At 37.0% G+C, this 25,570-nt stretch overlaps 1 protein-coding gene across 1 annotated transcript in view; it reads left to right on the forward strand.

Moving 5' to 3' along the window:
- Window positions 1-9,085: 9,085 nt before the first annotated feature.
- SEMA6D (semaphorin 6D) overlaps window positions 9,086-25,570 on the forward strand; it is a 172,117-nt gene continuing 155,632 nt past the window's right edge. Inside the window, exon 1 of the mRNA XM_038580321.1 lies at window positions 9,086-9,104. The gene's annotated coding sequence lies outside the window, so the exon portion shown is untranslated. The remainder of the gene's footprint in view (window positions 9,105-25,570) is intronic.

A 25,570-nucleotide genomic window follows, 5' to 3' on the forward strand; every position in this document is an offset into this window, starting at 1 on the left:
TTTTTAAGAGAGAGAGAGAAACCCTGAATCTGTAATATTTTCACTAAGAATTTCTGAAAAGGGATTATACTGTGAACCACTTACCACCTCCACTGCACCCTTTTGTTCTAAAACCAGGAAATCGGGATCCCTGGGTGGCGCAGCGGTTTAGCGCCTGCCTTTGGCCCAGGGCGCGATCCTGGAGACCCGGGATCGAATCCCACGTCGGGCTCCCGGTGCATGGAGCCTGCTTCTCCCTCTGCCTGTGTCTCTGCCTCTCTCTCTCTCTCACTGTGTGCCTATCATAAGTAAATTAAAAAAATATAAATAAATAAATAAATAAATAAATAAATAAATAAATAAATAAATAAATAAATAAAACAAACCAGGAAATCCTTTATTTGGAAGCATCTCAGGGAATGAGTGTTGTATCAAATACACTTAGGGAAATGCAGCCCTTAAGTTCTTTGTAGATGAACTTTAGAGCAGTGGATCCCAAAAAGTATTTCAGAGATTGCTGCTGGTCAGTGACCAAGTTATTATGAATCTACAGCAATACGGAAAACATAAGGACAGTGTAGTATTTTACTAAATTTTTATTTCAGCTGAAGAGTGGTCTTTATTTTGAAATTTGTGTTTCCTATGCTTTTAGTGTTAAAATTTTCCTTTTTAGTGAAATGATGGTGATAGGAGAGATAATCATTTTTCAGACATTTGTACATATGTTTTAAATTAAAAGTTGGCATCTTTATACTAGTCCTTTTGTTTTAGCTTAATTGTATCATTCTGTTAGATTCTTTCTATCAACTAGTCTGAATCTAACATTTATAGATAAAGGAAGTGATGTCTTGAGGCCAATGCAAAGAAAGTGATAATAATTTGTTTATAATCATTTATGTAAACTATATGTATCAGAAAGGGCTATTCCACACTCAGGAACTTCATGGCACCATCTATGGGCATGTCAGTGCCTTTCATAACATTAATTATAATAGGAAGCTGAAGGGTTTGTGTTGTCACAAGCAAAGCATGAAGTGTTTCATGAATTGATGGAAAATTAGAACCAGCAGGATGCCATGTGTCCATTTCAGTATTTTAGTTCTAAGCAAATCCAAGACAGTACATGATTGATTATGATTAATTGTATTTACTTACATAGGTCTTTTTATGGATATTTCCATCTGAACTGAGAAGGGGTAAAAATTAAGCAGACACCTGGGAATTATTTAAGATCACAGCTAAAATTTTCCATTAATCTTTCATGAACATCATCCCATTTATAAAATAATCCTAATGTTAGTTAATCCCTCTGCATTAAAGCTTCTTCACCTGAAAAAAAATGAAAAGATTGGACTAATTTTTTTTCTGAAGTCCTTCCAGCTATAAACTTCAAGGATTGTATGACTTAGAGATAAACTGTGAATAAGGTCCACATTAATTGGAGTCCACTTTCCATATACTTACTCCTTTTTCAGTGATTTACACACTACCAAAGCAAAATAATGCTGAAGACAGGTCAGGTATCTGTTTGGAAATCATAAAGGAAAAGGAAAAACATCTGCAAATAATGTACAAGTTGTACTTAGATATTAAAAACTATTTTTTTCAAACTTAAAATTCATTACATATGTATTCTGAGATGGGGCATCAGTTTTTTTTCACATTAAAGAATTATTTTATCCAAATATAATATTTACACAGAAGAGAATATTACAAATAATCAGCTTAATGAATTTTCTCAAACTGAAGACACCTTTTTAACCAACTTAGAAATTCCCTCATCAGTGCTACTTCTAGATATCCCTTCCCACTACCCAGGTAACCACTGTTTTGACTCTAACACCATACATTATTTTTTTGTTTTTGCACTTTAATCATATCTTGGTTAATGTCAATCATTTTTATTGAAGTATAATTGACATACAATGTTATATTAGTTTTAGGTGTACAGCATATTGATTCAGCAATTCTATACATTACTCAATGCTCACCACAGTAAATGTGGAAACTATCTGTTACCATACAATGTTATTAAAATATTATTGACTGTATTCCCTGTGCTGTACTTTTCATCTCCAGGACATATTTATTTTATAACTAGAAATTTGTACCTCTTAATCTCCTTTATTTATTTCACCTATCCCTCCATTTCTTTCCCTCTGTCAACCATCAGTTTCTTCTTTATACTTAAGAGTCTGTTTGCTTTTTGCTGTTTGTTTTATTTTTTAGATACCACATATAAGTGAAATCATTTGATATTTAACTTTCTATATCTGAATTACTTCACTTAGTATAAGATCCTCTAGATCAATCCATGTTGTCACAAATGGCAAGACCCTCATTCCTTCTTATGGCTAATATTCCATTGTGTATATATACCCGTTTTCATTATCCATTAATCTATTGATGGACATTTGAGTTGCTTCCATATCTTGCCATTGTAGATAATGATACAACACAGGGCTGCATGTCTTTTTGAATCAGTGTTCTTGTTTTCTTTGGATATATGCCGAGTAGTAAAATTACTGGGTCATGTGGTAATTCTTAATATTTTGAGGAACCCCCCATACTGTTTTCCACTGTTTTCCACAGTGATTGTACCATTTCCCACCAGTAGTACACAAGGGTTCTCTTTTCTCCACATCCTCACCAATACTTGTTATTTCTTATTTTTTTGATACTAGCCATTCTGACTGGTGTGGGCTGATTTGCATTTCCCTAATGGTTAGTGATGTTGAGCACATCTTTTCACGGGTCTGTTGGCCATCTCAATGTTTTCTCTGGACAGATTTCTATTTAGGTTCTCTGCCCATTTTTAAATTGGATTGCTTGATTTTTTTGGTGTTGAGTTGGGGAAGTGTATAAGTTCTTTATATATTTAGGATATTAACCCTTATTAGATATATCACTTGCAAACCTCTTCTCCCATTCACTGGGTTGCTTTTTTGCTTTTTGTTTTGTTGATTGTTTCCTTTACTATGCAAATGCTTTTTATTTTGGTATAATCCCAATAGTATTTTTTGCTTTAGTGTCCCTTGCCCAAGGAAACCTATCCATAAATATGTTGCTAAGGCCAATGTCCAAGAGTTACTCCCTATGTTTTCTTGTAGAAGTATTATGGTTTCAGGTCTTACATGTAGGTCTTTGATCTATTTTAATCTATTTAATTTTGTATGTGGGGTAAAAAAATAGTCCAGTTTCATTCTTTTGTATGTAGCTGCCCAGTTTTCCCAACATCGTTTATTGAAAATACTCTTTTCCGCATCACATATTTATGCCTCTTTTGTTGTAATTTAATTGACCATATGGTGTGGATTTATTTCTGGGCTGTCTCATTCCATTGTCTATGCATCTGTATCCATGCCAGGATCATACTATTTTGATTATTGTAGCTTTATAGTATATCTTGAAATCTGGGCTTGTGATACCTCCTCCTTTGTTTTTCTTTCTCAAGATTGCTTTGGCTATTTAAGGTCTTTTGTTGTTCCAAACCCATTTTAGAATTAATTGTTTTAGTTCTGTGAAAAATGCCATTGTTATTTTGATAGGGATTGCACTGAATCTATAGATTGCTTTGGGTAGTAAGACATTTTTAACAATATTAATTCTTCCAATCCACGAGCTCAGTATGTCCATCTGTTTATTTATATTATTTTGAATTTCTTTCATCTATATCTTATAGTTTTCAGAATATAGGTCTTTTACCTCTTTGGTAAAACTTATTCCTTGGTATTTGAGTCTTTCTGGTGCATTGGTGCATGAGATTACTTTCTTAGTTTCTTTTTTCTGCTACTTCATTATTAGTGTTTATAAATGTAACGTATTTCTTTTTTTTTAAGATTTTATTTATTTAATCATGAAAGGCAGAGAGAGAGAGAGAGATAGAGAGAGAGAGGCACAGGTAGGGGGAGAAGCAAGCTCCATGCAGGGAGCCCAACGCGGGACTTGATCCTGGGTCTCCAGGATCATGCCCTGTGCCTAAGGCGGGCGCCAAACTGCTGAGCCACCGGGGCTGCCCTAACAGATTTCTATGTATTAATTTTGTATCACTCAACCTAACTGAATTTGTTTAACAGTTCTAATAGTTTTTTGGTGGAGTCTTTAGGGTTTTCTGTATATAGTATCATGTTATCTGCAAATAGTGACAATAGTACTTCTTCCTTACCAGTTTTGATACTCACTCTTTCTTTCTCTTTCTTTCTTTCCATCTCTTTTTCTTCTTTTCCTCTCCTCCTCCTCCTCATACTTCTTCTTTTTCTTCTTCTTCTTCTTTTCCTTCTTCTTCTTCTTCTTCTTCTTCTTCTTCTTCTTCTTCTTCTTCTTCTTCTTCTTCTTATTATTATTATTATTATTATTATTATTATCTGATTGCTGTAACTAGGACTTCCAGTACTATGTTGAATAAAAATGGTGAGACTGGACGTCCTTGTCTTGTTCCCAATCTTATAGGAAATGCTTTCAGTTTTCAACACTGAGTACAATGTTCATTGTGGTTTTTCATATGTGGCCTTTATTATGTTAAGGTTTGTTCCTTCTAAACCTATTTTGTTGTGAGCTTTTATCATGAACAGGTGTTGTATCTTGTCAAATGATCTGTTGAGATGATCATAACACTTTTATCCTTCTTTGTGTTCATGTGATGTATCACATTAATTGATTTGCAAGTATCAAACTGTCCTTGCATCCCTGGAATAAATCCCACTCAATGGTGGTGAATTATTTTTTTAATGTATTGAATTCAGTTTGCTAATATTTTGTTGAGGATTTTTGCATCTCTGTTCATCAGAGATATCAGCCTGTAGTTTTCTTTTTTGTGTAATGTCTTTCTCTGGTTTTGGTGTCAGGATGATGCTGTCCTTACAGAATTAATTTGGAAGTTTTCCTTCCTCTCCTATTTTTTTGGACTACTTTGAGAGAATAAGTGTTAACTCTTCTTTAAATGTTCAGTAGAATTCACCTGTGAAGCCATCTGGTCCTAGTCTTTGGTTTGTTGAGAATTTTTTGATTGCCAATTCATCGCTAGTAACTGATCTGTTCAAATATCCTATTTCTTCCTGATTTAGTTTTAGAAGATTGTATGCATCTAGGGGATCCCTGGGTGGCGCAGTGGTTTGGCGCCTGCCTTTGGCCCAGGGCGCGATCCTGGAGACCCGGGATCGAATCCCACGTCGGGCTCCCTGCATGGAGCCTGCTTCTCCCTCTGCCTGTGTCTCTGCCTCTCTCTCTCTCTCTCTGTGACTATCGTGAATAAATAAATAAAATCTTTAAAAAAAAAAAAAAAAAAAAAAAAAAAAAAAAGAAGATTGTATGCATCTAGACATTTATCCACTTCTTCTAGGTTGTTCAATTTGTTGGTATACAATTTTTCATAATATTATTCTCTTATAATTCATTGTGTTTCTGTGGTGTTAGTTGTTATTGCTCCTCCTTCATTTCTGATCTTATTTGAGTCCTCTCTCTTTTTTCCTTCAGGAGTCTGGCTAAGGATTTATCAATGTGGTTTATTTTTTCAAGAATCAGCTCTTGGTTTCATTGGTCTTTTCTATTATTTTGTCATCTTTTCATTTATTTCTGCTCTAATTTTTATCATTTCTTTCCTTCCACTAGTTTTGGATTTTGCTTGTTATTTTTCTAGCTCCTTTAGGTGTAAGGTTAAGTTATTTATTTGAGATGTTTCTTGTTTCCTGAGGTACCTATAAACTTCCCTCTAAGAATTACTTTTGCTGTATCCTAAAGATTTTGCACCATTGTGTTTTCTTTTCTTTTGTCTTCATGTATTTTTTATTTCCTGTTTGATTTCTTTGCTTAGTATCACGTTGTTTGACTTTCATGTGTTTGCATCTTAGTTATTTTTTTGTAATCAATTTCGAGTTTTGCATCATCATGTTCAGAAAAGATGCTTGATATGATTTCAGTCTTCTTAAATTTATTGAGACTTGTTTTGCAGCACAATATATGGAGTATCCTGGAGAATGAATCATGTGTATTTGAAAAGAATGTGTATTCTGTTGTTTTTGGATGCAATGTTCTGTATGGACCTATTAGGACCATCTAGTCTAATGTGGCATTTAAAACCAGTTTCCTTATTTACCTATCTATTGATATAAGTGAGGTGTTAAAGTCCCCTACTAATATTGTATTATTGTTGCCCCTCCTCCTCTATTGTTGATTTCTCTTTTTATGTCTGTTACTATTTTCTTTGTGTATTTAGATGTTCCTATGTTGGGTGCATAGGTATTTACAATTGCTATATCCTCTTGTTGGACTGATCTCTTTATTAACATGTAATGCCCTTTTTTGTCTCTTGCTATATCTTTGTTTTAAAGTCTATTTTGGGGCAGCTCTGGTGGCTCAGTGGTTTAGTGCCGCCTTCAGCCCGGAGTGGGATCCTGGAGACCTGGGTTCGAGTCCCACGTCGGGCTCCCTGCATGGAGCCTGCTTCTCCCTCTTTCTCCCTCTGCTTGTGTCTCTGCCTCTCTCTCTCTCTCTCTCTCTCTCTGTGTGTCTCTCATGAAAAAATAAATAAAATCTTTAAAAAAAAATAAAGTCTATTTTGTCTGATATATTACCCTAGGGATTTTTGGGGTTTTATTTTGTTTTGGTTTTTGGTTTTTGGGTTTTTTTGGCTTCCATTTACATGATATAGTTTTCATCCCTTCACTTTCAGTCTGTACACTCCTTTAGGTCTAAAGTAAGTCTCTTGTAGGCAGCATACAGATGGGTCTTGTTTTTTGTTTCTTTTTTTTTTTTTTTTTTTTTTTTTAATCCATTCAGTTAGCTTGTCCTTCATTTGGAGCATTTGGTCCATTTACATTTAAAGTAGTTAAAGTGGTTGATAAGTATGTACTTACTGCCATTTTTAAAATTGTTTTCTGTTTGTTTTTGTACTTCTTCTCTGTTCCTTTCTTCTCCTCTGGCTCTCTTCCCTTGTGGTTTGATGGCCTTCTTTAGGGTTAGGCTTGCATTTCTTTCTCTTTATTTTTTATGTATCTATTATAGATTTTTTATTTCAGGTTACCATTAGGTCCCTATATAACATCTTACATATATAGCAGTGTATATATAGTAAGTTGATGGTCACAATTTCAAATGCATTCTAAAAGCACTAGATTTTTTACTCTGTGAGTATCAATTTAATTCACCTTATCTATCCTAGGCTTGGCAGTTGGCACAATCCAAGATCACTTTTCCCATCTTCCTAAGTCTGTATTTCTCAAAATGACCACCTAATCATTGGTGCCTGGAAAGCTTATTGAAAATGAATATTCTTGGGCACTGACCCTTTAGACATTCAGATTTAGTTGAGCTGAGCTGGAGCTTAGGAATCTGCATTTTTAAGAAGTACCCCCAAGGAATTTGCATGTACACTTAAATTTAAAAACCACTTTCTCCTAAGTATAAATCATTGTGCTGGGGGCATGGTACTTCCAGATACCCAAGCAATAAATGGTAGAAGAGGGTCAGAGATAAGATCAGAGCAGAAGAGAATATTACTCAGGTTCAAATAGTTCCTCTCACTTCATTTGCCAGTGGCAAGGAATTAGCTGCTTCTCTTTCACCTCTTGTCTTTTCTGAAAGGTCAACAAACTTTCCACTTAGAGAATCCTCTTCCTGAAAGTAGTTTCAAAGTTAGTGTGGAAGGGTAATGGTGGTGGAGGGAAAGAGAAGTAATAGAGGCTGTGGATTTATTGGGAAAAATAATTGCCTTAATATTTTTCTCAAAAAGTGTATGGCATTTGTGGAAAATAAGATGACTCTGATGTTCACTATATAAACTATCCAGATGAATTGGACTTTTAAGTGTAAGTACATTTCCAACTAAGATGAAAAGCCAGTACACACATGATAGATAATTCAATACAACTTAAAACACATTCATTAGATTTTAAATAAATACAAGAGTTTTAATATGCTTTCAGAACCTTTTCTATTTCCTTCTGTTTTTGAACTTCACTGTATTCTTAAATGTTGATTTTCTTTTTCTTTTAAAATCCAGTCCATGATTGTATACAGAGCACTGTTTCTGCCCTAAGGCTGAGAATGTTCTAGGTGAACTAATCAATCAATTTTTGCCCATTAAGAAAGAGCACTAAAATAAAAAGAGTGCTAACCTTTAGATGGATTTGGTACCGTTTGTTAAATAGGTTTTTTTCTTTTTTTTTTTTTTGTTTTTAATGGCAATACACGAAGAAGAGAAGCAAACTTAAACCTGAAAGGGAGGAAAAGCTCCCAGATTCCAGGGAGTTGTTTGACATTTGGGGAAAACTTTTTTTCAAATCTTGAAGTATTGATTAACCATAGCATCACTTAGTGGTAGTGGTGTTGTTTTAAATTAAGTCTTTCTCGCCCAAGTTAGAAGATATGCACATTTAAAACATAAAGTAAATGCTTTTGCAAAGGAGACTAGGAACATGACATGATGTTCAGCTTAACTGAACACCTAACTCAGCAACAGCTTTTGCACAGTGCTGTTCAAAATGCCTCCCTTCAATTTTCAAACTCTTAGTTATAGAATTGATAGAGCAACTGATTTATTTTGTAGGATGTGAAGCTTCCAACTTGTTATTTCCAAGTTTGGGGTGTTATATGACTGAACCTGTTGATAATGTGTGCTCTTCCAGCCCAGCTGTTAAATTAGAGCAGTTCACGAAGAAAAATGAGATACGATGTTGCATTTCATGAAACACAGGGTGTTTCAGCACAAAGAAAAAAATTTCTTTTCTGTGGAGGGAGATAAAATAAGACATACTGGTCCAGAGATCTTCAAGTTGTTTAAAGAAAATAATAATGTTTACAACTACAATGTCTTGATTGCCACAGGATTTTTGTTTTGTTTTGTTTATTCAAGTCTATATGGGTGGATGCTTTTCCTTGGCCAAACTTATTCCTAACTTAATAGTGGAATTAAACACAGCAACTGGATTCAGGTTAGAATCCAACTTGGCTTAAACCATTCTATTACTTCAAGCAAGAGAAAACAATGTGTGGATTTACTAAATTAATAGACATACCACAGCTATGTTTAATGTGGTATCATAGTGGCAAACATCAGAAGTCATAGAAAATTAATCCATTTATCTTTTCTTTTTTCAGATTTTTGACCACACAAGCCAACCTTCTCCAAGGTAAGCAACATTATACTCTTCTCTAATGCCTTGAAAAATCCAGTACAATTTTATCGCTTTGAATACATTTTACTTACTGTACTTTACTGTACAGTGTTTCAAAGTCTTGAGTGTAACATTCAAATGGAGCCTAATAATAAAACTAAAATTAGTTTGTTATTTATTGGTGTTAGTGATGAGACCACCCTTAAAATATGATTTGATGGCTAGACTAAGCAGTACTTCCCTCAAACCAGAGGGAAGAGGAGGGGGGAGAGAATCTCTGTCTCTGTCTCTGTTTCTCTTTCTCTCTCTCTCTTTTTTTTTTTTTTTTTTTTTTTGCTTGATTAGCTCTTTTTATGAGACAGCAGACTCTTCGTCTCTGATGTTTTAGAGACAGAAGGTTTCTTTGTGAGCAGCAGCTGTGGCAGGGCTTGCACCTCTACTAGAGCCTACTTTGGAAAAATTAAAAGCAGAGTGCCCCTCAGCATAGCCCCAGCTCTTCAGCTCAGCCGAGGCCTTCCTGTCCAGGTCCAGCAGGACAGCATTAGCCAAGTTGTTTAACTTTCCAGGAGTATCTGTCAAAAGTAGCAATTGAGGATGCGTTAATCTTATTAAAGAACACAATAGGAATCCTTTTTTTTATTTCATTAGGAAATCAGGATGCATTTGATGTGCACCATCTGGTTTGTGAATACAGGAATAAGTTTTTCAAAAGGGCACATTTCCAAGTTCTATGTTTCATATGCTTCAGAAGGAAAAACCCATAAGCAGCTCTATTTTTAATGAGAGCAATGCTAAAGTTAATAAGATTGGGGTGGATTTCCAGTATGTGCCATTTCTCCTAAACTACATGTGTTTGCAGTACGTTTGGCAGACTTGTCCTGTTTAGAGGCTGGGCTTCCAATTGAAAAATTTTAAAGTTCTCCATGTGTTAATTGGAAAATAGAGAGAGGCATTATTGTAGTAGAGCAGCTGGCTCCTTAATTATAGCTCCATCTATCATAAAGACTAGTATTTTAAAATTACCTCCTGTTATTTATTATGTTCGTTTTAGAAATTATAACTTTTCAATCACACAAAAAATCAAGTTAAACTTTACTATGTATTGTGTTTTTTTTTTAAAGCATCTTTTAAGATGCAATCACTATAAACAGGCGTAACAAAACAGTGAGAAAATACAGTTTACTCTTGGTACTCTATGTCACATCCTTAAAATATGCTTTTTATTCAAATAAGAGTACAATTCTGGAATGTAGCCATCTCACTATACATTATAGCTTATGCAGGAACATCTTTAGATCAGAAAAGCTGCTTTAGAGGACTAATTTCTTCAGCTTCCTACATAATTTTAAAAATTCTATATAGTAACAAACATGATTTGTGAAGCAATATGATGCTCTCCTTAACCTCTCAGTAATTGGAGGCATCTTCTGTATGGATTCCACAAGTCCAGCTCAGGCTGATGAAGGAAGCATAATTACATTACAGGCAATCTCATCTAAGGTAATTACAATTGTCGCCATCAATCCAATTAAAGAGGATAACCAGCTCTACTGAGTCAGAGCCATAAAGCTTTCGAACTAAGTCCAGGCTTTGGGATAAGGGCGTGATTGAGGATTTTGAGAATTTTCATTTGCCAAAATACTGTTGCTTATTAAAATAGATAACAATATAGAGAGCGAGGGGTATGGGGTGAAATTGCATATTGGTAGTTTTTTTTTATTTTCATTTGCTAATAGCTTTCTTATTTGTAAGCACAGAAATCAGTGTAGATTCTCAATACCAAAGCTTCAGGCCACACAAAATATTTATGAAAAGATTAAACGGCATCACAACCCTTTAACAGTTCACTGTACACATCTGGCACCTTAATCCTAAATTGGATCTCCATCCTATTGTTCCTTTAGAAACCTGTCTTATTCCACTCAGAGATACGATACATCATCTCCTGAACTCCATCCCTATCTTTGTACTCTAAGGAAGAAGCTTGCTCGAGTAACGCCTCCCTGAAATCTCTTGCACTATTTTATCTGGGGTCAGTGTGGGTGGCAATATCAAATATTGCTAAGAATTATAGAGGCATGATGGCAAGTGAATATGATGCCCTCCTTAAAGACTTCACCTCTGTCTGTGTGGTCCAGACCAGAATATAAGCTTTAGATACAGGACGCAGAGAACAAGGAATGATGTCACTCACTATGACTAAGATTTAGAAATGGCCCAAGAGAGATTGTATGCATGCACTGGATGATATACTGCATGAAGATACTGGTGTTTTCTTTATGTTTCTTCAGTTTGAAGAGATGTAGGAGATAAATTTCTTAGTCAGGGGGTGGGAGGGGAGAATTTTCCATCTAAGATCAATGGTTCCCTTAGTCACCACTTGGCATTCTTTCAGCATTTCACACCCTGGTTTTTCTATTTTATATCCAGAACCATCTACCTACTTGATCATTTCCTTCTTATATATTTTCATGCTCTCCCATGGCCACCTGCACTCCATGCCACTCTTGGATGCCTCTTTTCTTTGTCCATGTAGAGAACTCCAACCTGCTTTTAAACTTACCTTCAGGGACCAATTCACAATGGACGTGGAAGAGGAGCCAGAGAAAGGACTAGGTAGAAAGAGAGCTGAGCTCAGTTTTCTGTTTCTCTACTAATCAGCTCTGTGACACTGAACAAGCCACAAAGCTAGCTGAGTCCCAGTTTCCTCATCTGTAAAATTAAGCTGTTAACTCCTGTCCTGCCAACCTCATTTTAAAGAGGATCTCAAATGAAATTATAAATGTGGGGAAAGTCCCTCATAACATATACATACAAATGTGAGGGATTTTATATATATATATATATATATATATATATATATATATATAATTATTATTATCATTATCATTATTATTCAACCCACTCCACTCTGGTCATTTCCTTCTGTTGATTTCTTCAGCCTTTGCAATTGAAATGGTACATTTTAAAATGCCCTACTTTGTTATTCCTTGGTTTATTGTTTCTGCACTTTGCATTTCCCGTTGAGTGTTTAAGAAACCCAAAGGCTGGTACCATGTTGCTTACTTCTTTTCTGTTTTTCCTAACATTTAATTTGTTCTCTGACTGCCTGCCACTGGATGATTTGTTGAGATATTGTATAGTGTTTGTTCTCTCCTTGGTTTTCCTCCCATCACTGCAAGTACATGGCCCAGCTTGGGCCTGAAAAATTGTGCTACGGTATCATACAATAAGAATGAAAAGGGTCAGGGTAGAAACAGAAGGCCAGAGGCCCTCTCCATTGCTCTGGCAATGAATAAGACCATGGGCAGATGCTAAAAGATGGAGAGGAGGAAGCTTCAGTGATAACTGAGGTTAGATTTCTCACCTGTCTGGTAACAGGAACCAAATTAATTTGATTTTTGACAAATGAAGAAATGAGAAATTTTGTGCACATATAAGTTTTTGCACTAAAGCTTTACAAAAGAAATGATCAACATATAATTGTTATTATAGGACGTAATTCCTAGAAAGATTTAGAACCCATCTGGTCACATAAAAACATGACCTTGAGAGAACAATAGAGCCTAGAAAATCTTGAGCTACTTAACTTCTTAGGAGTAGAGGTGATGGTATACCATCCCTTCTGCTGTATTCTGTTGGTCACACAGGCCAACTCTAATACAGTGTGTCGGGGAACTACACAAGGGCACAAATATCAAGAAGCAGGCTATGTTGGAGGCTGCCTTCACATCTACTGTGATTTTTGCTTCTTTTATCTGCAGATGTTTCAAGGAAACCCAGTGTCCCCATGATTGTGGTTTGAATGTGATCAAGAATGTAATTTCTTTTTTTTTTAATAATAAATTTATTTTTTATTGGTGTTCAATTTGCCAACATACAGAATAACACCCAGTGCTCATCCCGTCAAGTGCCCCCCTCAGTGCCCGTCACTCATTCACCCCCACTCCCCGCCCTCCTCCCCTTCCACCACCCCTAGTTCGTTTCTCAGAGTTAGGAGTCTTTTTTTTTTAATTAATTAATTTATTTATTTATAGTCACAGAGAGAGAGAGAGAGAGAGACAGAGACAGAGACATAGGCAGAGGGAGAAGCAGGCTCCATGCACCAGGAGCCCGACGTGGGATTCGATCCTGTGTCTCCAGGATCGCGCCCTGGGCCAAAGGCAGGCGCCAAACCGCTGCGCCACCCAGGGATCCTGAGTTAGGAGTCTTTATGTTCTGTCTCTCTTTCTGATATTTCCTACCCATTTCTTCTCCCTTCCCTTCTATTCCCTTTCACTATTATTTATATTCCCCAAATGAATGAGAACATATAATGTTTGTCCTTCTCCAATTGAAATGAGTCAATTGGAGAAGAATGTAATTTCTTGAGGGAGTGGTGCTATCGCCGCTGTCGCAAAAAAAAAAAAAAAAAAAAAGAATGATTTCTTGGTTAGATAATGATGTGATATCCATTTATTTGACTAACCTCTTACCTACCCTTGAACATGTGAACTATTGAAACAAAAGGCTGCTGGTGATCCTCACTGGAATTCTCAAGGCCTAGCAATGAATCATATGTCCAACTCAAACTTCTGAAGGTAGATTCCGGCAATGGAAAGATCACTAAGCATAGAGTGCGGGATCTGGGCTCTGATACTATTCTTGCTACTGAGTTGTACCATGACCTCTGTTTTCCCATCTTTAAAATCTGAGAGTCAATGGAAAAGATCTATGTTGTACCATCTGGAGCTAAAATATGTACAATTCTAAGACTCAGAATTCTTTAAATCAAGTGCTAAGGATCACATCAAATGTTTTTGGTGAAGATGAGGTCAAGGGTCTTGGAATATGTTTTGTTGACTTGAGGAAAGTAAGACCTTTTTATTTTATTTTAAATATGAAAATCATATATGCCTCCTTTAGTCACTACCACATCCTTTAATTGACTCCCAAAATGGTCTTTCCAGCATGCCATTTTGGAGTTGACTGGCATGGATAGATCACAGATCGTCAAACTAACGAACAACCTTAAAAATTTCCTGCTCTCTCAATTTATAGTTCTAGAAGCTGAGGCTCAGAAAGGTTAAGGTACTGTCCTAAGGTGACAAAACAAGTTAGTGGCAGCAGTCGATTGCAATAAGGAATGTCTGAATCTTTGTCCTTTTCTACACATCGACTATACCAAGTGGTTGTATTTACTCTATTTACTATGTTTCTCTATTTAGTATAAGTAAATATATGCTTCTCTTGTATTTAAACAAACACACATGTTAAGAAGTAGAGAATTATTGGTTTCCAGGGGAAAGTGCCAATGTGTTTAAGAAAATATTTTCTTTTAAAAAAAAGAAAATATTTTCATTGAATAGTACAGGCTTCATTACAATATAGTTCCCAGGCAGCCTGGGTGGCTCAGCGGTTTAGCGCTGCCTTCAGCGCAGGACGTGATCCTGGAGACCCGGGATCGAGGCCCACGACGGGCTCTCTGCATGGAGCCTGCTTCTTCCTCTGCCTGTGTCTCTGCCTCTCTCTCTCTGTCTCTCTCTGCTCTCTCATGAATAAATAAATAAAATCTTTAAAAAATATATATATAGTTCCCAATTTTGTGAATCTTGCAAATGAGAAATCTTATTCTTACGAGAAGAAGCTTCTTTGGAGAACCATGCAATATGGGTTTTGGATGGGTCTATTTATCTTGACACATTTGGTATTGATAAAGCATTGGGAGGGGTTCACTGGCATTTCTTTCAGGCCAGAGAAGCTGGTGGAAGATGAGTGGTGGCTCTGCAGACAAGCAGGAGGCCTCAGGAGAATATGTCAGGCTTATGCTGGGCTTCTGCCAAACATTTCTCTGGCGACTTTGTTTTCCTCTCTTCTCTTTGTCCCTTTCTTATCTCTTATTGGGGCTCTTTGTACTGTCTTTGATATAACTGAGGTCATAATTTGGCCTCAGAGAGGGTACTATGGTCTCCGTTCTCAAGATTTTTATTTAAAAGTTTTCCAGCTTATGTGTAAACAAAGATTCTGTTCTTTTCACAGTCAAGATAATATTATTATGGAATGGCTCATTTGTGTGCCAAATGGGAGTAGACTTGGATTCTCTTCCATTTTCTTAAAGGGGCATCGTCGTAATTTACTTTCTTCAATGATTTAAAAGATGTAGAAACCTTTAATCCATAGATTATTGATTCATAAATTTCCCTTCCTTCTGCTCTATCACTAGCAATTATCTTTCCTAGACTAATCTAAATGACCTGGTAATGACCAAGAATTAGACTAATTATATGTACTAGGTAGGATTAGTTTTACTTGTAGAGGAATTTCCACCCACCCACAGATTTCAGCAATAAAATATGAAGTCCCTCCCTCCTTACTTCTACTGGAAAGTGAAGACAGTTCTACAATATCTGATTTTCTAGACTTCCATTAAAATTGCAAAGTTACTGGCTATTATCTGGAAGGAAAGAGACCACTTTTGGGATTTTTCTCCATTATTCTCTTCACAATTCCCACAGTTCTCTTCATTTTTCCACAAATTAAATATCAGTGTGTCAAATACTTACAAGCATCAAATAACCTCCTATGTCTGGGTATAAAATATATATATATATATATATATATATATATATACACACACACACACACACATACTTATTACCTGTAATGTATATTATTTACAAAGCCTAAGTGTATTTAACTCAGATAAGATTTTCTCTGGTTCCCTATTCAACAAAATGTCTCAATTTTGTTGAATACTTAAAAAAAAAACAATGTTTTACTTATCTGATGTATATATTTCTTAACCATACTGTCAGTAGCTTGTGTGTTTCTGGTACAACTAAATGAACATTTGTATGTTGAATCCTTTTCCTTTTGAATTCCATTGTAATCCCTAGTAATTTCCTAAAGGAAAAACTATAAATTGTGTGAAAATAATCATAAACACATTTACTTCTAGAACTATTACAGAACACCCTGCTTTTGGTGAGTTTGTATTCATATATTTTATTCTGGTCCATGCTTTTAAAAGAAAAACTAGAGAAATAGTTAAGGATTTGATGTATTCCTCCTATAGCCATCAGATTCACATAAACACTAAATGCAATAGTTTAACATGGTATTGTGAATTTTCACTGATGTCAGACCTTGAAATGTTAAGTAGTCACACTACTTGTGCTGACTCAGATTGTGTAACAAAGCGAAGAATGGAGCAGCAATAAGATTAGTGGCTTTACCTTATGCATCTCTATTATCCACACCGTCCATTACATAGAGCTTAATAAATAAAACTTTAAATGAATGAAATAAGCAGGTATAGATGGAGGGATGGTATATCGTACTCCAAAAGAAAATAAACCATGCTGTGAGATATCCATTTTGGGCATAATTTACTAGTTTATATTTACCATCATGTTCCTATGTATACAGAGCTTGATATAAAGTACAAATCTGGATTCATCCATTTAGAAGCAGAAAACTGAAGCTCTTTGCAGAGGCCAGTTTATCAGTCTCTTCCTACTTGAGTATGCATTAGGTTGAGCTGCCCCTCTATTGAGAGGAACAACTCCCTTAAATATTTGAAGGTATATATGCAGATCTTAATTGACCCCAAAGGAGATCTTTGAAATTCACTGCTTCTGAAACTTATTTAAAATTGAAGTGTTTCTGCACTAAAATGGCATATGTATGTGATATGTAAATCATGAGACTTAACTAAATTTTACCACCTGTAACCCAATTAACCTGGCTCCATCCCCTCCCTCCGGGCACAGGAACTCTAGTACTCTGTATATTTCCCCCTTCCCAAATCCTCCTGGGAGTTCCCAGATGATGCCTCCCATATCTCCGGAGCAGCTTTCACAACATCAGTACTTATCTGAGGTTCCACCAGGGACAGCAGCCGTGCCCCCCTTCTGCCCCTCCTGCCTGCTATTGCCCCTACTGCTTTAGCAACAGCACTGCCTTTTGCAATAGCTACCAGGAACTGTACATATGCTCCCTTCTGCATAATGGCCTTGTCTTGCTGGCCTATCTGGTCTGATCATTATCTCCTGGTGTCTCCTTTGAAAATATCCACACTGTTCCCTAGCCTGCAATACAGTAAAGAGAATGGATTTCTTCCATGGTTAGAGAGGGGTCCTGAAGAGTGTGGCTTGAATCCCAATGAGTTAGACAGTGTAGGTTCTTTCAGATTTTCCTTCTAGCCCTCTCCTTCCCCAGGACTTGACCATGTTTCCAGGATACTTGGACAGAGACTAATTTGAGTCACAGGCACCATGTCGTAGGTAGGCTTTCTGTTCCTCACCTACACCTAAGACTTTCCTACATAAGAGTTTCTCAACTGAGTCTCTCCTTCTTGGGATGGGTTCTTCCTTGGAAAATACTTAGTGCCACGTCCACCCCCCCAACCTTCCCTTCCTAGACTTCCACTGGGCCACTGTGTAAGTTCAAAACACATTCCAACAGTGGCTTTACCTTTAAGCACATCCCCCACCCTCAAGAAAAACTTTAGGTTCCATATGAGTAAACATTTTTTATGTCTTTGCTATCAGCGTGATAAAAATTTGCAGACATGTCTGAACCTCAGCAGCAGAGACTAACAGGCTGAGGCCCAAGCTACATCCCCACTACAATGTACATTTATAGTTTCCCCTCTTTTAAATAAATACTTGCCATAATCTGCTTCCTTCTGAGATATATTATCTTACTCGTTCATAGTATAGTAATTTATTCTTGATACCATTTTTCTTCCAAACTCTTAATAGTAATACTGTGTGCTGAAATATTAAAGAAGAAATTTTCTCAGCATTTACTTATTTTTCTACTGTGGAAGAATATAGTTAATAAACTGTAGAAATGCCTAATATGATTGTTTCCAATGTTGAGTGCAGAATGAAAGAAAGCAGGACAGGGAAAGGAAACAGATACTCATATAGCTCACTTCAAAGTGGCTTAGGTTATTTAAAGAATGACTTTATGTTATATGGCAGTTAAAAAGATTTTAAAACAGCTAGATGTGTTCAGAACATATGTCTTTATGTGGCGCATGGCAAATGGCACGCAGATGACTGAGGTTCTCTCATCATTCCTAATGTATGCAACACCTGAGTGGAGGCATGTGAAACCCCATCACAGTGGAAGCAACAGCAAAGGCACCTGTGCCAAGGCTGCATGCAGATTAGCCTACCACCTCAAACCTTCCTACACGCATGCGTATATACACATACGGGCATCTAGAACTTTGCTTCAGACTTTCAAAGATACCAGAGCCTTTGTACTTCTCTGCATTTCAGCTGCAAAATATCTTGCCTTTTTTACATCCTAAATATCTAACAGGAAAGGAATGATTCAACAATGTCAATGGTATATTTTTATGACCAAAAAAATCATATGTGTTAAAATGTTTTTTAATCAATTTTGAGTGATGTGGAAAAAATAAGCTAAAATAAGAAGTGAAAAGCCAAAATACGGAACTTTATACACAATATTATAAACATGCGTGTGCATGTCTATGTATATGAAGTACACAACATGCTTATCATTAGGCTGATGTAATATGAGGAATTTTTTAGTATATTTTTCTGTGGGATCTGTATTTTCTAGAACAAGCATATATTAATTAAATAAAGGAAAAATGGGACATTATGTAGGAAAGCAAATCTTAACATAGAACAGTTTTTATAGACAGTTGAGATGCATAGGATTATTGCAAATGTTACAGTCCTAGAGTGCTAGGAAAAGCATTAGTTTCTGACGGAGGAGAATTCATCCCTTAGGAGTCACTAAGGTGAAAGTTGAGAATGGAATAGAATGGAATAGAATGTTCTTTAGAGAATGGTATACTGACTACAGATTTTATACTGAAACACTACCTTTTATGCCAATCCTGTGGCTGTCCCATTTTCCCTTTACATGTTTGAGTTTGTAATAGATTCCTTTAAAGAACTGAAAGTGAACTGAATTATGGTGACCAAACCTCAGTGCTCACTAAGGCTCACTAAGACAGAAATTTCTCCTAAGAAAATAAGCATTTTGAAAATAAAATACATGTACAATACAACCATCAGTCCCTTGCCTTACCTACACAGAGAAAATTCAATATATTTATTCCTTTGGGTCATGATGAATTTCTGCATAGGAGAGTAATGCCTTTAAAAACTTCTGTGCTGTAAAAAGCTCTTATCCAAAATGATTCTAGGAGGGCTAAGCTTGTGGACACCTTGTGTTCCTTTTCAAGGATATTATGTCTTTCCTCTAGCTATCTGGCTCTCATATTGTTTCTCACTATCTCCAGTAGCCTCCAAGCCCTTCTCGTTTGCCCCTTGCACTTGTGCTTGGATTTGGAATCTGTTGGTTAGCCCTGTGTCCTAGAGCGAGGTGAAGGTGAAGGTGAGGTGAAGGTGAAGGCCTGTGGGCTTTAATACTCAAACTTTTTAGTAAAGGCTGCTTTGACAAAGCAAAGGCTTTTTTTCTTTTTCTTTTTTTTTTTCACTTTTTCATTTTAGTCCAGATAATTGAGATTGACAACTAGTAGCTTCTTTTAAGTGAAGTAATATCAAACCATCACCATCGTTCTCTTGCCAACTTGTTACAAATTCAGAACTTTTATAACTTCTTTTCTAGATCTTGGAGTTATAAAGATCTCAACAATAGTACTGATGTGAATGTGTTTATGAGAAACATAGATAACGTTGTTTCATGGCAGTAAATTTTGAGCTACATGGAACCTAAAACTACAGATTATTTATTTTCCATTATTTTTGGAAGAAACAATGCTGCTGATTATTCTAAAATCTAAGGAACATTTAAAATGTACATCTGCATAACAGAGCTAAATACCAGCACAGACTGACAAAGACCTCTCCCCCATACACATGCATACCTGCAAAATAAGCAGATTTCATCTGAACTCGTTCTGTTCTAAGGAGACGGGAAGTTTTTTGTTTTGTTTTGTTTTGTTTTTTTCTTCTCTGTGGGAGCCATGTCTTTATTGACTCAAAAATACAGGCCCTGGGCTCAAGGCGGTGCTAAACCGCTGAGTCACCCGGGCTGCCCAAGACGGGAGGTTTTTAAACTTCATTTATTCATTCATTAGGAAATGTTTTAAGCTCCTACTAATTTCTAGCACTGTTTTAATTAATATGTTATTAATTCATCACCAGCTGTTGGTTGAGCTCCTGTACCTATCAGGCACCCCTCCAGATGTTGGGGATACATAGCAGTGACCAAGACTAAGTCTCTTCTCTCAGGAGCTTACGCTTCTATAGAGCTCTATTGCTCTATTGAGCAGCAAAAATACATTCATAATACAAAAATATTAGGTAGTGCTCAGTTTACTGTGAGATACTAAGATGGGTAACGTATAGCCTTTGCCATCACGGTGCTTACAGAATAAATTGCAAATAAGAGAAATATCTAGACATGCAATGTATCAAGACTGTTAAGCGTTCTTTAAGTGTTATTTTTTATTTTGAATGTTAATGTTTGGGAAGAATATTTGAACTCAGAACAATTAGTATTAGGCGACAGTTACTTTTCACTTCCAGTTAAAATTCCTTAAAAAACGTCAAATGGGGGATCCCTGGGTGGCGCAGCGGTTTGGCGCCTGCCTTTGGCCCAGGGTGCGGTCCTGGAGACCCGGGATCGAATCCCACGTCGGGCTCCCGGTGCATGGAGCCTGCTTCTCCCTCTGCCTGTGTCTCTGCTTCTCTCTCTCTCTCACTGTGTGCCTATCATAAATAAATAAAAGTTTAAAAAAAATTAAAAAAAAAAAAAACATCAAATGGTTCATGGATGGAGGACTGAAAGACTCTTTAAGAAACGTGAACAAGTGGAGATTGAATCGGGGAGGCACACACGTACACAAAACCCTGCTTTATAACATGGTGATGAAGTATGTCCCCAAACCATTTCCCTGGCACCTCTCTGGATGATCAAAAAGCAGCGTGCCCTTGTTTGCAAGCACCTCCTTGTAGCCGAGTTATATTTACCTCCCTCTGGTCATGGCAGGCAATACATAACAATTCAGATGGTTCAGATGGGTCAGCATTGCTAGAGTTTGTCCCACCAAGTGCCAAATGCCTTTTAATTTATTTTTTTTAAAGATTTATTTAAAAAAATAAAAATAAAAGATTTATTTATTTATGATAGACATAGAGAGAGAGAGAGAGAGAGAGAGGGGCAGAGACACAGGAGGAGGGAGAAACAGGCTCCATGCTGGGAGCCCAACGCAGGACTCAATCCCGGGACTCCAGGATCGCGCCCTGGGCCAAAGGCAGGCACCAAACCACTGAGCCACTCAGGGATCCCCCCAAATGCCTTTTTAAAGTTAACAACCTGATTTAATTCTTTGCAGTTCAAATCTTTCTTTCTCTTCAGCCTCTGGGTGTCCTCTTAGAGAATAGAGGTTCCTGTCTAAGTTACTTTAAATCCTGTACCAGCCAGAAAACTAAATCAGAGGGTCCACTGAAGAGCCTCTCCTCCCTTCCCAGTGTCTTCTACAGGTGTCTTCATACCTCCCCTGATCTTGTTGAGCATCTTTGTGCATGTATGAACTCCGTCATATCATGCCAGTCCTTGAGATTTCCTGCCCTTAGTCTATGTGGGTCCAGGATCTAGCACAGTACAGGACATCCAGTCATTGGCAGGCCACCCTGGGGCACCAAGGTGGTTCAGTTGGTTGAGCATCTACTCTTCATTTCTGCTCAGGTCATGATCTCAGGGTCCAAGATGGAGCCCCCATGGCAGGCTCCTGGATCAGTGGGGAGTCTGCTTGAGATTCTCTCTCTCACTCTCTCTCTCTGCCTCTCCCCTCACTTGCACTCTCTCTCCAAATTAAATAAATAAATCCTTAAAAAAAAAAAAAGAAAAAAGTCATCAGATCATCCTGAATTGGAACTTAGACTCTGACATTTAGGATGTGTGACATTAACAATTTACCTAATCCTTGGAGCCTCGGTCTTCTCATGTGTGTAAAATGGGATTGGTAGTAACTATCTTATGGATTTGATCTAATGATGCAGTGAGATAATACAGCCATTGTTTGCCAGTATTTGGCCATTGTTTTTTTTTTTTTAAGATTTTATTCATTTATTCATGAGAAAGACACACACAGAGAGAGAGAGAGAGAGAGAGAGAGAGAGGCAGAGACACAGGCAGAGGGAGAAGCAGGCTCCATCCAGGGAGGCTGACATGGGACTCGATCCCGGGTCTCCAGGATCATGCCCTGGATTGAAGGGAGTGCTAAACCGCTGAGCCACCAGGGCTGCCCTGGCCATTGTTGTTATTCATATTTGTTCAATAGATACATTCAATAGATATATTTTTCAATGCCCTATTATGTGTCAACCACAATCTGTTAAAGAATAAACCTGAAGTGTTTGGAACTCAGGGTGAATCCCAGGAGCATACTAGGAAAGCTTCCTTCAACCCAATGCATGCCAATTTCCATGATCTTATCATGACAGCTTCTTCATAGTTATAATTATAAAAATTAAGACTTCATTTATATACACATCAACTTAAATGCTTACAAAAGTGTCTGCTTATGTATTTATTTTTCAAAAATGAGTAAATTTTAACTTTTTTTTCTCCCCACCTATTCCAAAAAATAGTCTTATCAAAGAAAACAGATAAGAAAGACCCAAGGGGCATGAATTCTAATATATTTGAATACTTGGTTTCAGGATCTTTTATTACTACATCAATCCAAATGATGATAATAAAAGGAAAAGGAAGTGTGCCATACATAAGAGGGAAATTCTATTTTATTTAACACTCAGTAAGGCCTGGGCAGAAATTTTCTCTTTGTGAAAGCATTTGCATTAATAAAGCAAAAAGATGAAAACCATTTCAGATGGATTGTCAAAATCCGAAATGGATGTGAGCTTTGCATTTTAAATCAAAATATATACAATGACATGCAATAGGCAATTACTGAAGACTGTATTTTTCTTCTGAGTGTCTGATAAACTCCTAACACATGTTAAGGCTCAATTCAGATATTTATATATCACCTGTACCTTGAAGCCTTCCTGTAAATTAGCTATATCCATGTTGGAGCACCTATAGTCTTCTGTGCACATTAGAGAATGATTATGTCATATTTGAATTAATCATTTACTCACTTCTTACCCTCTTTCAACTGTGATCTTCTCAAGTAACTGGACCTTGACTTAAAAAATCTCTACTTGCAGTACTCTACTTGGCTATGGCACAGTGTAGATGCTTAAAAAAATAGGAGTGTGTGGATTGTGGGACTACTTATCATTGATCTCCAAAGAGCTGAATCTGAAGACAAAATTGTGGATAGGTCTGGAGAGGGTGTAGTTTAATTTTGTAGATATTTAGGTAGGTAAATGATGCATGCATGAGAGATTTGGGTAAGACAGAGTTTGGATGTGTGCTTTTTATTTGCTGGAACTCCTGATGTCCAAGGTGGAAAAGTCAATGTCGAAAATAGAAGACTGGACACACAGTGTCGATTGTACACTTTTCTTCCTAAACCTCCCTTCCTTCCCCCTTTATGGGATTCAAGCCCCAGCCTTCTCATCTTCTCTCAACAGTTCTATGACTTTTAGACAGCACAGCACATATGTTGAGAAGTATTATTTTAGATTCCCTCAGCTGCTTCAACTCAACTGCTAAGAAACAGCTGATTTTGGCATACATGCTTTTTTACACCTGAATTTCTAGTCACATATTAGCCCAGGGCCAAGACTTGCAGCAGCAAACTTAGCTCCCAGGCGTGAACATTAGCAAGCGTGAGCTGTTGCCTTCTCTGAGCTCAAGTGAGTCGCCTGCCAAAGATATCGCTCTACCTTGATCTCATTGTTAGTTGGGTTCAGGATTCCTCTCAGAAGCTGGAGTTTATTACTGTTTCTCCAAAGTCCCCTCCAAGGTTACCTAAAGTCTGTAGGAGACGATTAGAAGAATTTATCACCTTTTAGACTTCGGTCTGTTGCTTGGATGCTTGTAGGAAACTGGCTGAGAAAATCAGAAGTTGATTATGGGATGATAAAAAAATAAAGGGTCTAAGGGGACCATGAAAATAGTTGCTATGGGACAAAGTATTGCTATGTATAGTGTGGGGACATATATCCTCTTAAGGGAGGGGTTGGTAAAAATTTATATTATTTGTCAGAGCTGCTATAGACAAAATTTTATTTGCTTTGAAAATGACATGGTAACAGAAATAGGCTTTGAGGAAAGAAGGAAATGTCCAGGTTTATATGTTTGGTTTGGTTTTGTCATGGATTTTCTTCCCAGTACAATAAGGAAATATTGTAGAATGTTCTTTCTTTAAGATTTAGCATAGGGCCTATGCATACCCTGCAAAGTTAAATTACTTGGTCTAGATCCCAGTTCTGTTGACCAAGGGTAAATTATCCTGTGAAGACTCAGTTTGCCATCTGTAAAGTGGGGTGATAACCTGACTCCTAGGGCCAAACAAGAGACCAAATGAGTTAATTTTTGTGAACACTTAGAATAGTGCCCGGCACAAAGTAAGGGCTAAATGCTGTGTAACTATTAGGTACTTTTAACATCTCATTTTCATTTGAATTCATTTCCTCCAATTGAGTTTTCACTAGGCATCCATTTGGTATGGTCCTGATAAGATGTCTCTTCTAATTCCTGTCTGTTCTTCCCTAATTGAGTTGATTCTCAAGGTTAATGCATCTTCATTGATTTATCCCCTTGAAGGCAGAAGACGGTTCAGAGAATATTCAAATTGGGAGAAACAATTTTGGGTCCAATCTAGCTTGCTGGGTGACCTAACCCTCTCTAGGCTTTCGTGCCCCATCTGTCTGTAAGATGGGGATAATACTATAGGCCCTCTTTCAGTGCTTAGATTACTAATAAAAAAAAAAGGAGCATAGCAATTTCTAAACGTAAAGTCAATAGGTTCTTAGTAATTGAAATAAGACTATCCTGGAAGACAAGCCCATTTGTTCGAAAAGCCATCCAGTCCAAGGAGAGGTGCTCAGATCTTGACCGAGGCAAGCAGACCTCTGACTGAGTCTCTAAAAAGACTGCCTGGGGAAACAGAGGAGGCTGGACAAGCAAACCAATTGGTTGGTGCCATGGTAACACTTTCAGAAGAGACTTCCTGTGCTATGTCTACACAAGCCTCTGAAAAATAAAACATTCAATCAATGAGTGGTATTGTTCACTTGACTCTTCAACCGATCAATGTGGCTGATCTCGTCACTGAATTAATTGGGTGGCTTTTCTGTGATGTAGCTAGAGGGATTTGGGGTGTTTTTTCTTATAGAGATAGTAAAGTTAATCTCCACTCTGCATTTAGCTTCACGTTTGACCTTTGGCACCTCTCTGTGTTGGAAAGAGTAGAAAGAGGAACACAGCTGAATGAGAATAATCTTAAAAATAAGTGTATGGTACAGCCAGAGCAGGATGACTGCTGTGATATAGAGTCACCTCCTGGGTAACATTGAACAAGTTTACTGAGCATAAATACCAGTTTCTTCATCTAAAAAAATAGA

The sequence above is a fragment of the Canis lupus genome, chromosome 30 (assembly GCF_011100685.1).
Source record: "Canis lupus familiaris isolate Mischka breed German Shepherd chromosome 30, alternate assembly UU_Cfam_GSD_1.0, whole genome shotgun sequence".
Taxonomy (NCBI): domain Eukaryota; kingdom Metazoa; phylum Chordata; class Mammalia; order Carnivora; family Canidae; genus Canis; species Canis lupus.